The sequence below is a fragment of the Hyla sarda genome, chromosome 4, assembly GCF_029499605.1.
Source record: "Hyla sarda isolate aHylSar1 chromosome 4, aHylSar1.hap1, whole genome shotgun sequence".
Taxonomy (NCBI): domain Eukaryota; kingdom Metazoa; phylum Chordata; class Amphibia; order Anura; family Hylidae; genus Hyla; species Hyla sarda.
This window is the reverse complement of record NC_079192.1, coordinates 133007225-133019472: the sequence shown is the minus strand read 5'-3', so window position 1 is coordinate 133019472 and position 12248 is coordinate 133007225. Positions and strand designations below refer to the sequence as shown.

Genomic DNA, 12248 nt, shown 5'->3' with positions numbered 1-12248 from the left:
GGAGCGCATACGGTCACATACGGGAGCGCGAGCTTTTAGCTCCCCCCTGCCGTATGCGCTCCCGTATGGGACAAAACGTAGTGTGGACCCAGCCTTACACTGGGGAATTTTTAGGTATGTACTTCTCTATTACTGTAGGTTCACGCTTTAACCACTACCACAGCATTAAAGGGGTACTTCTGTGGAAAACTTTTTATTTTTTAAATCAACTGGTGCCAGAAAGTGAAACAGATTTGTAAATTACTTCTATTAAAAAATCTTAATCGTTCCAAAACATTTTATGGGCTGTATACTACAGAGGAAATGCTTTAGTTTTTGGATTTCTCTGATCTCCCCTTTATCTCCAAACTTCTGGAACGCTTGGTCTACTCCCGCCTTATCCGCTATCTCTCCGAGAACTCTCTCCTTGACCCCTTACAGTCTGGTTTCCGCTCCTTTCACTCCACAGAAACGGCCCTAACCAAAGTCACTAACAATCTTCTGATGGCCAAATCAAATGGCAATTTCTCTTTACTGATTCTCTTGGACCTGTCTGCGGCTTTTGACACTGTGGATCACCAACTCCTCCTCAGTCTCAAGGACTCTGCTCTCGCCTGGTTTTCCTCCTATCTCTGGCCGCTTCTTTAGCATCTCGTTTTCTGGCTCTACTTCTTCTCCTCTTCCCCTTGCTGTCGGGGTTCCCCAGGGATCGGTCCTGGGTCCTCTACTCTTTTCACTCTACACATTCCCCATTGGAAAAACAATCAGTAGATTTAGTTTCCAGTACCACCTCTATGCTGATGACACCCAACTCTATACCTCTTCCTCCAACATCACCCCTGCACTCCTACAGAATACCAGTGACTGTCTCTCTGCCGTCTCAGACATCATGTCCTCTTTAAATCTGAAACTAAATCTTTCTAAAACAGAACTTCTTGTCTTTTCTCCATCAACTGATACTGTACCTAACCCTGACATTTCCATCTCGGTATGTGGTACTACCATAACTCCCGGGCAGCAGGCTCGCTGTCTTGGAGTTATACTTGACTCTGATCTGTCTTTCACTCCCCATATTCAGTCTCTTTCATGTTCTTGTCACCTGCATCTCAAAAACATTTCAAGAATCCGCCCGTTTCTCACTACTGAAACTGCTAAAACTCTCATTATTGCTTTGATTCACTCCCGCCTCGACTACTGTAACTCTTTACTAATAGGCCTTCCTTTCTCCAAACTCTCTCCTCTCCAGTCCATCCTTAATGCCGCAGCCAGACTCATCTTCCTCTCCAGCCGCTACACTGACGCCTCCTCCCTGTGCCAGTCACTACACTGGTTACCAATTCAGTCCTGTCACGATTCGGCTGGCAGGAGGTGGATCCTCTGTGCCAGAGAGGGATTGGCGTGGACCGTGCTAGTGGACCGGTTCTAAGTTACTACTGGTATTCACCAGAGCCCGCCGCAAAGCGAGATGGTCTTGCAGCGGCGGTAGTAACCAGGTCGTATCCACTAGCAACGGCTCAACCTCTCTGACTGCTGAAGATAGGCGCGGTACAAGGGAGTAGACAAGAGCAAGGTCGGACGTAGCAGAAGGTCGGGGCAGGCAGCAAGGATCGTAGTCAGGGGCAACGGCAGGAGGTCTGGAACACAGGCTAGGAACACACTAGGAAACGCTATCACTGGCACAATGGCAACAAGATCCGGCGAGGGAGTGCAGGGGAAGTGAGGTATACATAGGGAGTGCACAGGTGAACACACTAATTAGACCAACTGCGCCAATCAGTGGCGCAGTGGCCCTTTAAATCGCAGAGACCCGGCGCGCGCGCGCCCTAGGGAGCGGGGCCGCGCGCGCCGGGACAGGACCGACGGAGAGCGAGTCAGGTACGGGAGCCGGGGTGCGCATCGCGAGCGGGCGCCACCCGCATCGCGAATCGCATCCCGGCTGGGGGCGGTATCGCAGCGCACCCGGTCAGTAGATCTGACCGGGGCGCTGCAGTAGCGAGGATGTTGCGAGCGCTCCGGGGAGGAGCGGGGACCCGGAGCGCTCGGCGTAACAGTACCCCCTCCCCTTTGGTCTCCCCCTCTTCTTGGAGCCTGAGAACCTGAGGACCAGACTTTTGTCTAGGATGTTGTCCTCAGGTTCCCAGGATCTCTCTTCAGGACCACAGCCCTCCCAATCAACCCCAAAAAATTTTTTCCCTCTGACCGTCTTGGAGGCCAGTATCTCCTTCACGGAGAAGATGTCAGAAGAACCGGAAACAGGAGTGGGAGAAACAAGTTTGGGAGAGAAACGGTTGATGATGAGTGGTTTAAGGAGAGAGACATGAAAGGCATTGGGAATACGAAGAGAAGGAGGCAGAAGAAGTTTGTAAGAGACAGGATTAATTTGGCACAAGATTTTGAAAGGACCCAGATAGCGTGGTCCCAGTTTGTAACTGGGGACACGGAAGCGGACATATTTAGCGGAGAGCCATACCTTGTCTCCGGGAGCAAAAATGGGGGAAGCTCTTCTTTTCTTATCGGCAAACTTTTTCATGCGAGATGAAGCCTGTAAAAGAGAATTTTGGGTCTCTTTCCATATGGTGGAAAGATCACGAGTCACTTCATCCACAGCGGGCAAACCAGAGGGCAAGGGAGTAGGGAGGGGGGGAAGAGGGTGACGGCCGTACACCACGAAAAATGGGGATTTAGCAGAAGATTCAGAGACTCTGAAGTTGTACGAGAATTCGGCCCATGGTAGAAGATCTGCCCAGTCATCCTGGCGGGAGGAAACAAAATGCCGTAAATAGTCACCCAGGACCTGGTTAATTCTTTCTACTTGCCCATTGGATTGAGGATGATAAGCAGAAGAGAAGTTTAATTTAATCTTGAGTTGTTTACAGAGAGCCCTCCAGAATTTTGACACGAATTGGACGCCTCTATCCGAGACGATCTGCGTGGGCAAACCGTGAAGACGAAAAATGTGTACAAAAAATTGTTTTGCCAACTGAGGCGCTGAAGGAAGACCAGGAAGAGGAATAAAATGTGCCATCTTGGAAAATCGATCAACGACCACCCAAACAACAGTGTTGCCACGGGATGGGGGTAAGTCTGTAATAAAGTCCATACCAATCAGAGACCAAGGCTGTTCGGGGACAGGCAGAGGATGAAGGAGACCAGCAGGCTTCTGGCGAGGAGTCTTATCCCGGGCACAGACAGTACAGGCCCGCACAAAATCAACAACATCCGTCTCCAGAGTCGGCCACCAATAGAAACGAGAGATGAGTTGCAAGGACTTTTTGATGCCCGCATGGCCTGCGAGGTGGGAGGAGTGACCCCATTTGAGAATCCCGAGACATTGGCGTGGAGAAACGAAGGTCTTCCCTGGAGGAGTTTGCCTGATGGAGACTGGAGAAGTGGAGATCAGACAGTCAGGAGGAATGATGTGTTGCGGAGAGACCTCTACTTCCGAGGCATCCGAGGAACGAGAGAGAGCATCGGCCCTAATGTTCTTGTCGGCAGGGCGAAAATGAATTTCAAAGTTAAAACGGGCAAAGAACAACGACCACCTGGCCTGGCGAGGATTCAGCCGTTTGGCAGACTGGAGATAGGAGAGATTCTTGTGATCGGTGTAAATGATAACTGGAAATTTTGATCCCTCCAGCAGATGCCTCCATTCCTCAAGTGCCAATTTAATGGCCAGTAGTTCTCGATCCCCGATGGAGTAGTTCCTCTCCGCCGGAGAGAAGGTCCTAGAAAAAAAACCACAAGTAACAGCATGCCCGGAAGAATTTTTTTGTAGAAGGACCGCTCCAGCTCCCACTGAGGAGGCATCAACCTCCAATAGGAAGGGTTTAGATGGGTCAGGTCTGGAGAGCACGGGAGCAGAAGAAAAGGCAGACTTGAGCCGTTTAAATGCGTCTTCCGCTTGGGGAGACCAGGACTTAGGATTGGCATTCTTCTTGGTTAAAGCCACGATAGGAGCCACAATAGTGGAAAAATGTGGAATAAATTGTCTGTAATAATTGGCGAACCCCAAAAAACGTTGGATAGCACGGAGTCCGGAGGGGCGTGGCCAATCTAAGACGGCAGAGAGTTTATCTGGGTCCATTTGTAGTCCCTGGCCAGAGACCAAGTATCCTAGGAAAGGAAGAGATTGACATTCAAACAGACATTTCTCCATTTTGGCATAAAGTTGATTGTCTCGAAGTCTCTGAAGAACCATGCGGACATGCTGGCGATGTTCTTCTAAGTTGGCAGAAAAAATCAGAATATCGTCCAGATACACAACAACACAGGAATATAAGAGATCACGAAAAATTTCATTAACAAAGTCTTGGAAGACGGCAGGGGCGTTGCACAGGCCAAAGGGCATGACTAGATACTCAAAGTGTCCATCTCTGGTGTTAAATGCAGTTTTCCATTCGTCCCCCTCCCTGATGCGGATGAGATTATAAGCACCTCTTAAGTCCAGTTTGGTAAAGATGTGGGCACCTTGAAGGCGATCAAAGAGTTCTGAGATAAGAGGTAGGGGGTAGCGGTTCTTTACCGTGATTTTATTAAGTCCGCGGTAATCAATGCAAGGACGTAGGGAGCCATCTTTTTTGGACACAAAGAAAAATCCAGCTCCGGCAGGAGAGGAGGATTTGCGGATAAACCCCTTTTTTAAATTTTCCTGGATGTATTCAGACATAGCAAGAGTCTCCGGGGCGGACAGAGGATAAATTCTGCCCCGGGGTGGAGTAGTGCCCGGGAGGAGGTCAATAGGACAGTCATAAGGCCTGTGAGGAGGTAAAGTCTCAGCTTGTTTTTTGCAAAATACGTCAGCATAGTCCATATAAGCCTTAGGGAGACCGGTTACAGGGGGACCCACAGGGTCACGGCAGGGAGTACTGGGAACCGGTTTAAGACAGTCCTTGAAACAAGAAGTACCCCAGCTCTTGATCTCTCCTGTGGACCAATCAAGGGTTGGGGAATGGCGTTGAAGCCACGGTAGTCCAAGGAGAATTTCGGAAGTGCAATTGGAGAGGACCAAAATTGGAGAGGACTCAATTGGAGAGGACTCAATTTTTTCGTGATGAGGTCCGATGCACATTAGGAGGGGCTCCGTGCGGTAACGCACGGTACAGTCCAATCTTTCATTGTTAACACAATTGATGTAGAGGGGTCTGGCGAGACTGGTCACAGGGATGTTGAACCTGTTGATGAGAGAGGCCAAAATAAAATTTCCTGCAGATCCGGAATCCAGGAAGGCCATAGTAGAGAAGGAGAAGGTAGAGGCAGATATCCGCACAGGCACAGTAAGGCGTGGAGAAGCAGAGTTGACATCAAGAACTGTCTCACCTTTGTGCGGAGTCAGCGTACGTCTTTCCAGGCGGGGAGGACGGATAGGACAATCCTTCAGGAAGTGTTCGGTACCGGCACAGTACAGGCAAAGATTCTCCATGCGGCGTCGTGTCCTCTCTTGAGGTGTCAAGCGAGACCGGTCAACTTGCATAGCCTCCACGGCGGGAGGCACAGGAACGGATTGCAGAGGACCAGAGGAGAGAGGAGCCGGGGAGAAAAAACGCCTCGTGCGAACAAAGTCCATATCCTGGCGGAGCTCCTGACGCCTTTCGGAAAAACGCATGTCAATGCGAGTGGCTAGATGAATGAGTTCATGCAGGTTAGCAGGAATTTCTCGTGCGGCCAGAACATCTTTAATGTTGCTGGATAGGCCTTTTTTAAAGGTCGCGCAGAGGGCCTCATTATTCCAGGATAATTCGGAAGCAAGAGTACGGAATTGGATGGCGTACTCGCCAACGGAAGAATTACCCTGGACCAGGTTCAGCAGGGCAGTCTCAGCAGAAGAGGCTCGGGCAGGTTCCTCAAAGACACTTCGAATTTCCGAGAAGAAGGAGTGTACAGAGGCAGTGACGGGGTCATTGCAGTCCCAGAGCGGTGTGGCCCATGACAGAGCTTCCCCAGACAGAAGGCTGACTACGAAAGCCACCTTAGACCTTTCAGTAGGAAACTGGTCCGACATCATCTCCAAGTGCAGGGAACATTGCGAAAGAAAGCCACGGCAAAACTTAGAGTCCCCATCAAATTTATCCGGCAAGGATAGTTGTAGGCCGGAAGCGGCCACTCGCTGCGGAGGAGGTGCAGGAGCTGGCGGAGGAGATGATTGCTGAAGCTGTGGTAGTAGCTGCTGTAGCATCACGGTCAGTTGAGACAGCTGGTGGCCTTGTTGCGCTATCTGTTGCGACTGCTGGGCGACCACCGTGGTGAGGTCGGCGACAACTGGCAGTGGAACTTCAGCGGGATCCATGGCCGGATCTACTGTCACGATTCGGCTGGCAGGAGGTGGATCCTCTGTGCCAGAGAGGGATTGGCGTGGACCGTGCTAGTGGACCGGTTTTAAGTTACTACTGGTATTCACCAGAGCCCGCCGCAAAGCGGGATGGTCTTGCAGCGGCGGTAGTAACCAGGTCGTATCCACTAGCAACGGCTCAACCTCTCTGACTGCTGAAGATAGGCGCGGAACAAGGGAGTAGACAAGAGCAAGGTCGGACGTAGCAGAAGGTCGGGGCAGGCAGCAAGGATCGTAGTCAGGGGCAACGGCAGGAGGTCTGGAACACAGGCTAGGAACACACTAGGAAACGCTTTCACTGGCACAATGGCAACAAGATCCGGCGAGGGAGTGCAGGGGAAGTGAGGTATACATAGGGAGTGCACAGGTGAACACACTAATTAGACCAACTGCGCCAATCAGTGGCGCAGTGGCCCTTTAAATCGCAGAGATCCGGCGCGCGCGCGCCCTAGGGAGCGGGGCCGCGCGCGCCGGGACAGGACCGACGGAGAGCGAGTCAGGTACGGGAGCCGGGGTGCGCATCGCGAGCGGGCGCCACCCGCATCGCGAATCGCATCCCGGCTGGGGGCGGTATCGCAGCGCACCCGGTCAGTAGATCTGACCGGGGCGCTGCAGTAGCGAGGATGTTGCGAGCGCTCCGGGGAGGAGCGGGGACCCGGAGCGCTCGGCGTAACAAGTCCAGAGTACAGTATAAAATCCACAGTCTCACACACAAAGCTCTCCACAATGCTGCACCTCCCTACATCTCCTCTCTCATCTCTGTCTACCATCCTACACGTTCTCTCCGATCTGCTAATGATCTCACACTAACATCTTCTATAATCCGAACTTCTCACTCCCGTCTCCAAGACTTCACTCGTGCTGCACCGGTTCTCTGGAATGCTATCCCTCAATCCCTCAGACTCAACAACAACATCCATAGTTTCAAACGTGGCCTAAAAACACATCTCTTCAGACAGGCCTATAACAGTCTCTAATTGGCCTCAACATATCCCCAACATATCCTCAACATATCCCCAACATACCCCCAACATATCCTCAACATATCCCCAACATATCCTCAACATATCCTCAATATATCCCCAACATATCCCCAACATATCCTCAATATATCCCCACACCTCTTGTTTGAATAGTTATTGTGTAATTTTATGTCTGACACTTGTTTTTGTTTGTACCCCATAATTGTAAGCGCTGCGGAATCTGTAGGCGCTATATAAATAAAATAAATAATAATAAATAATAATGTCACGACCACAATGCTCTCTGCTGACCTCTGCTGTCCATTTTAGGAATTATCCAGTGTAGCATGTGTTTGCTATGGGGATTTTCTCCTGCTCTGGACAGTTCCAAAAATGGACAGCAGAGGTTAGCAGAGAGCGCCGTGGTCGTGACATCAGAAAAATCCAAAAAGAAAAGCATTTCTTATGTAGTATATAGCCCCTAAAAAGTACTGGAAAGATTAAGATTTTTTAATAGAAGTAATTTACAAATCTGATTAACTTTATGCCACCAGTTGATTAAAATAAATAAATAAATAAATAAAGGTTTTCACGGGAGTACCCCTTTAAAGAATGGCATCCATGCACAAGAGAAGACTTATTAACAGACATACACTGTGCACTGTCATTATAAGACAGAATACACAGCTTCCTAATTTAAATCGTTTTTTTTTCTGCAGTAATAAAAAGTACCAGCTCATAACTACGTAAAACCAATATCTGCCAAGGTATTAAGGTTTGAAAGAATATTAGAGAATGTGAGATACATTTTATGTTTTTTACAATTTTCACACTAAAGAGGGCATGCCATAGTAACATGAAAGAGGCATTAGAAACTCGGCGTGAAGCTACTAACTGGCTTACAGGTATAAAATAGCCATGCACACAATTACCTGATAATTTAAGTTCCTATCCCTGTGCGAAGAGACTCTGCGATCTGCTTATGGGAGAGGAGCATGAAAGCCCTTGGGTAATTTTAGACAGTATGCCCAGGAATACTGATATCCCAGCAGTAATGGAGGATGACAAATATAGATCCCCCGCAGCTGTCCTCTACTCTTCGCATGTCAAAAGGGAGAAGCTCTAGAAGTGTGGCTGAGAATATGTCACACTGCTTAGTACTAGAGGCTGATGAATACAGACCAGATAATGTATAAGAACTAATAAGGGGCCAAGGTTATCATCAAAAATATATATCTGAATGTGTCTTTTTTAGATTTATTATCTGCAAATTAGCTCTCCTCCAGAAGGAAGAAAACTAATATTAGCCAAAGAAGACAGCTGTTTTGTGGTTCTTGTGAAAAAAAAGAGTTTGGTGCTGGTTGGTTAGAGAGATGCCTTAGATCAGTGTTTTCCAAACAGTGTGTCTCCAGCTGTTGCAAAACTACAACTCCCAGCATGCCTGGACAGCCTTTGGCTGTCCAGGCATGCTGGGAGTTGTAGTTTTGCAACTGCTGGAGACACACTGTTTGGAAAACACTGCCTTAGCTTAACTGATTCTGCTATGGTATGCAGACTTGTTTTCAAGCAATGCTTCATTGGAGAAATATATGCAAATTTGTTTTCCTCCAGAAGGAAGCAAACAATCTCATATTACAAACTGCAGAAACTCCTCCAAAAGGAAGAGACCCCCACCTGTAGATAGATATTACTGTAAGTGTCCAAGATGTGTAGTGGAACTTCTGGGGCTAAATAGACTGGAACAATATGTTTTGTGGTGCCTCGGGGTGTGAAGATGAGGTGTATAGGGCAGATGTTATAGCCCACGGGCAGATGTTATTAAACCCTAAATGTTTGTGACGCCAGGGCGTGTTTTCCCCGTAACCACCCGAACGGTAGCACTGCTATCCCAAGGTTAGGCAGGGCAATAATTGTCCAAGACCAGGTTAGGGTTAACGGTAGCCTTACTGAGGAAGACAGATGGAAATAGTCTTTACAGCTAGGCCAGGATCCCAGAGAGGTGGTCAGTAACACAGAAGGAACTTGCGGCTTGCTGGGACTTGTAGTGACTTTGACAGACTTTGGGACAGCCACACTGACTATGATAGACTTGACTATAGACTTGACTTGACTGTAGGTAGTGACAGCAGACATAGGCGACTTGACTTACTGGCATGTGGCTGTAGATTAGGCTTGAAGCCTCCAGATGTGCTGGACACTAGCTCTGAGACGTCTGGTCTTTACTGTGCCTCAGGATCTAAGAATGGTGGAAGAAAGAAATTGTAATGGCTGTCCCTCTTATAAAGGGGGGCTGGAGCAGAAGCCCATAGGTCAAGCTGCAGGTCAACTGGTTAGCTGGTGCTCTCTGGGTAACAAAAACATCATGTGAACACCTTATCATGTGACTAACTCAAAGGTCTTTAACCCCTTAAGGACCAGGCCATTTTACACCTTAGGACCAGAGCGTTTTTTGAACATCTGACCACTGTCACTTTAAACATTAATAACTCTGGAATGCTTTTACCTATCACTCTGATTCCGAGATAGTTTTTCGTGACATATTTTACTTTATGTTATTGGTAAAATTTTGTCGATACTTGCATCGTTTCTTAGTGAAAAATTCCAAAATTTGATGAAAAAATTTAAAATTTAGCATTTTTCTAACTTTGAAGCTCTCTGCTTGTAATGAAAATGGATATTCCAAATCATTTTCTTTATTCACATATACAATATGTCCACTTTATGTTTGCATAATAAAATGTATGTGTTTTTACTTTTGGAAGACACCAGAGGGCTTCAAAGTTCAGCAGCAATTTTCCAATTTTTCACAAAATTTCCAAAATCACAATTTTTCAGGGACCAGTTCAGGTTTGAAGTGGATTTGAAGGGTCTTCATATTAGAAATACCCCACAAATGACCCCATTATAAAAACTGCAGCCCCCAAAGTATTCAAAATGACATTCAGTCAGCATTTTAACCCTTTAGGTGTTTCACAGGAATAGCAGCAAAGTGAAGGAGAAAATTCACAATCTTCATTTTTTACACTCGCATGTTCTTGTAGACCCAATTTTTTATTTTTTACAAGGGATAAAAGGAGAAAATGTATACTTATATTTGTAGCCCAATGTGTCTCGAGTAAGCACATACCTCATATGTGTATGTAAATTGTTCGGCGGGCGCAGTAGAGGGCTCAGAAGCGAAGGAGTGACAAGGGAATTTTGGAGAGTACGTTTTTCTGAAATGGTTTTTGGGGGGGCATGTTGCATTTAGGAAGCCCCTATGGTGCCAGAACAGGAGAAAAAAACACATGGCATACCATTTTGGAAACTAGACCCCTTGAGGAACGTAACAAGGAATAAAGTGAGCATTAATACCCGACAGGTGTTTCACGACTTTTGCATATGTAAAAAAATGTAAAAAGAATTTCACTAAAATGTGTTTCCCCCCAAGGGTTAATAGCAGAAAATACCCCCCAAAATTTGTAACCCCATCTCTTCTGAGTATGGAGGTACCCCATAAGTTGACCTGAAGTGCACTATGGGCGAACTACAATGCTCAGAAGAGAAGGAGTCATATTTGGCTTTTTGAGAGCAAATTTTGCTCGGGGGGCATGTCGCATTTAGGAAGCCCCTATGGTGCCAGGACAGCAAAACAACCCCCACATGGCATACAATTTTGGAAGCTAGACCCCTTGAGGAACGTAACAAGGGGTACAGTGAGCATTTACCCCCCCACTGGTGTCTGTCAGATCTTTGGAAAAGTGGGCTGTACAAAATTTTTTATTTGCGCAGCCCACTGTTCCAAAGATCTGTCAGACACCAGTGGGGTGTAAATTCTCACTGCACCCCTCATTACATTCCGTGAGGGGTGTAGTTTCCGAAATGGGGTCACATGTGGGGTTTTGTTTTTTTTGCATTTGTCAAAACCGCTGTAACAATCAGCCACCCCTGTGCAAATTACCTCAAATGTACATGGTGCACTCTCCCTTCTGGGCCTTGTTGTGCGGCCCCACAGCACTTTGCGCCCACATATGGGGTATCTCCGTAGTCGGGAGAAATTGCATTACAAATTTTGGTTTTTTTTTTTCCCTTTTACCTCTTGTCAAAATGAAAAGTATGGGGCAACACCAGCATGTTAGTGTAAAAAAATTATTTTTTACACTAACATGCTGGTGTAGACCCCAACTTCACCTTTTCATAAGGGGTGAAAGGAGAAAAAGACCCCCAAGATTTGTTAGGCAATTTCTCCCGAGTACGGCGATACCCCATATGTGGCCCTAAACTGTTGCCTAGAAATACGACAGGGCTCCGAAGTGAGAGCGCCATGCGCATTTGAGGCCTGAATTAGGGATTTGCATAGGGGTATTCTACGCCAGTGATTCCCAAACAGGGTGCCTCCAGCTGTTGCAAAACTCACAGCATGCCTGGACAGTCAACGGCTGTCCGGCAATACTGGGAGTTGCTGTTTTGCAACAGCTGGAGGCTCCATTTTGAAAACAATGGCGTACCAGACGTTTTTCATTTTTATTGGGGAGGGGAGGGGGGCTGTGTAGGGGTATGCGTATATGTAGTGTTTTTTACTTTTTATTTTATTTTGTGTTAGTGTAGTGTAGTGTTTTTAGGGTACAGTCACACGGGCGGGGGATTACAGCGAGTTTCCCGCTGCGAGTTTGAGCTGCCGCGCAAAATTTGCTGCATTTCAAACTTGCAGCCTGATACTCACTGTAAGTCCCCTGCCCATGTGAATGTATCCTGTACATTCACAGGGGGGGGGGGGGACCTCCAGCTGTTGCAAAACTACAACTCCCAGCATGCACGGTCTATCAGTGCATGCTGGTAGTTATAGTTTTGCAACAGCTGGAGGCACACGGTTTGGGAAACACTGAGTTAGGAAACAGACAATGTTTCCCAACCAGTGTGCCTCCTGTTGTTGCAAAACTACAACTCCCAGCATTCTCAGGCATGCTGGAAGTAGTAGTTCTTTAGAGCCAGATGTTGCCGAA

The 12248-nt window shown here is 47.6% G+C and overlaps 1 protein-coding gene across 1 annotated transcript in view; it reads right to left on the bottom strand.

Annotated features, from left to right (window-relative positions):
* Positions 1-12248, bottom strand: part of FSD2 (fibronectin type III and SPRY domain containing 2) — a 53776-nt gene that overhangs the window by 39817 nt on the left and 1711 nt on the right. Inside the window, exon 2 of the mRNA XM_056572180.1 lies at positions 9416-9502. The gene's annotated coding sequence lies outside the window, so the exon portion shown is untranslated. The remainder of the gene's footprint in view (positions 1-9415; positions 9503-12248) is intronic.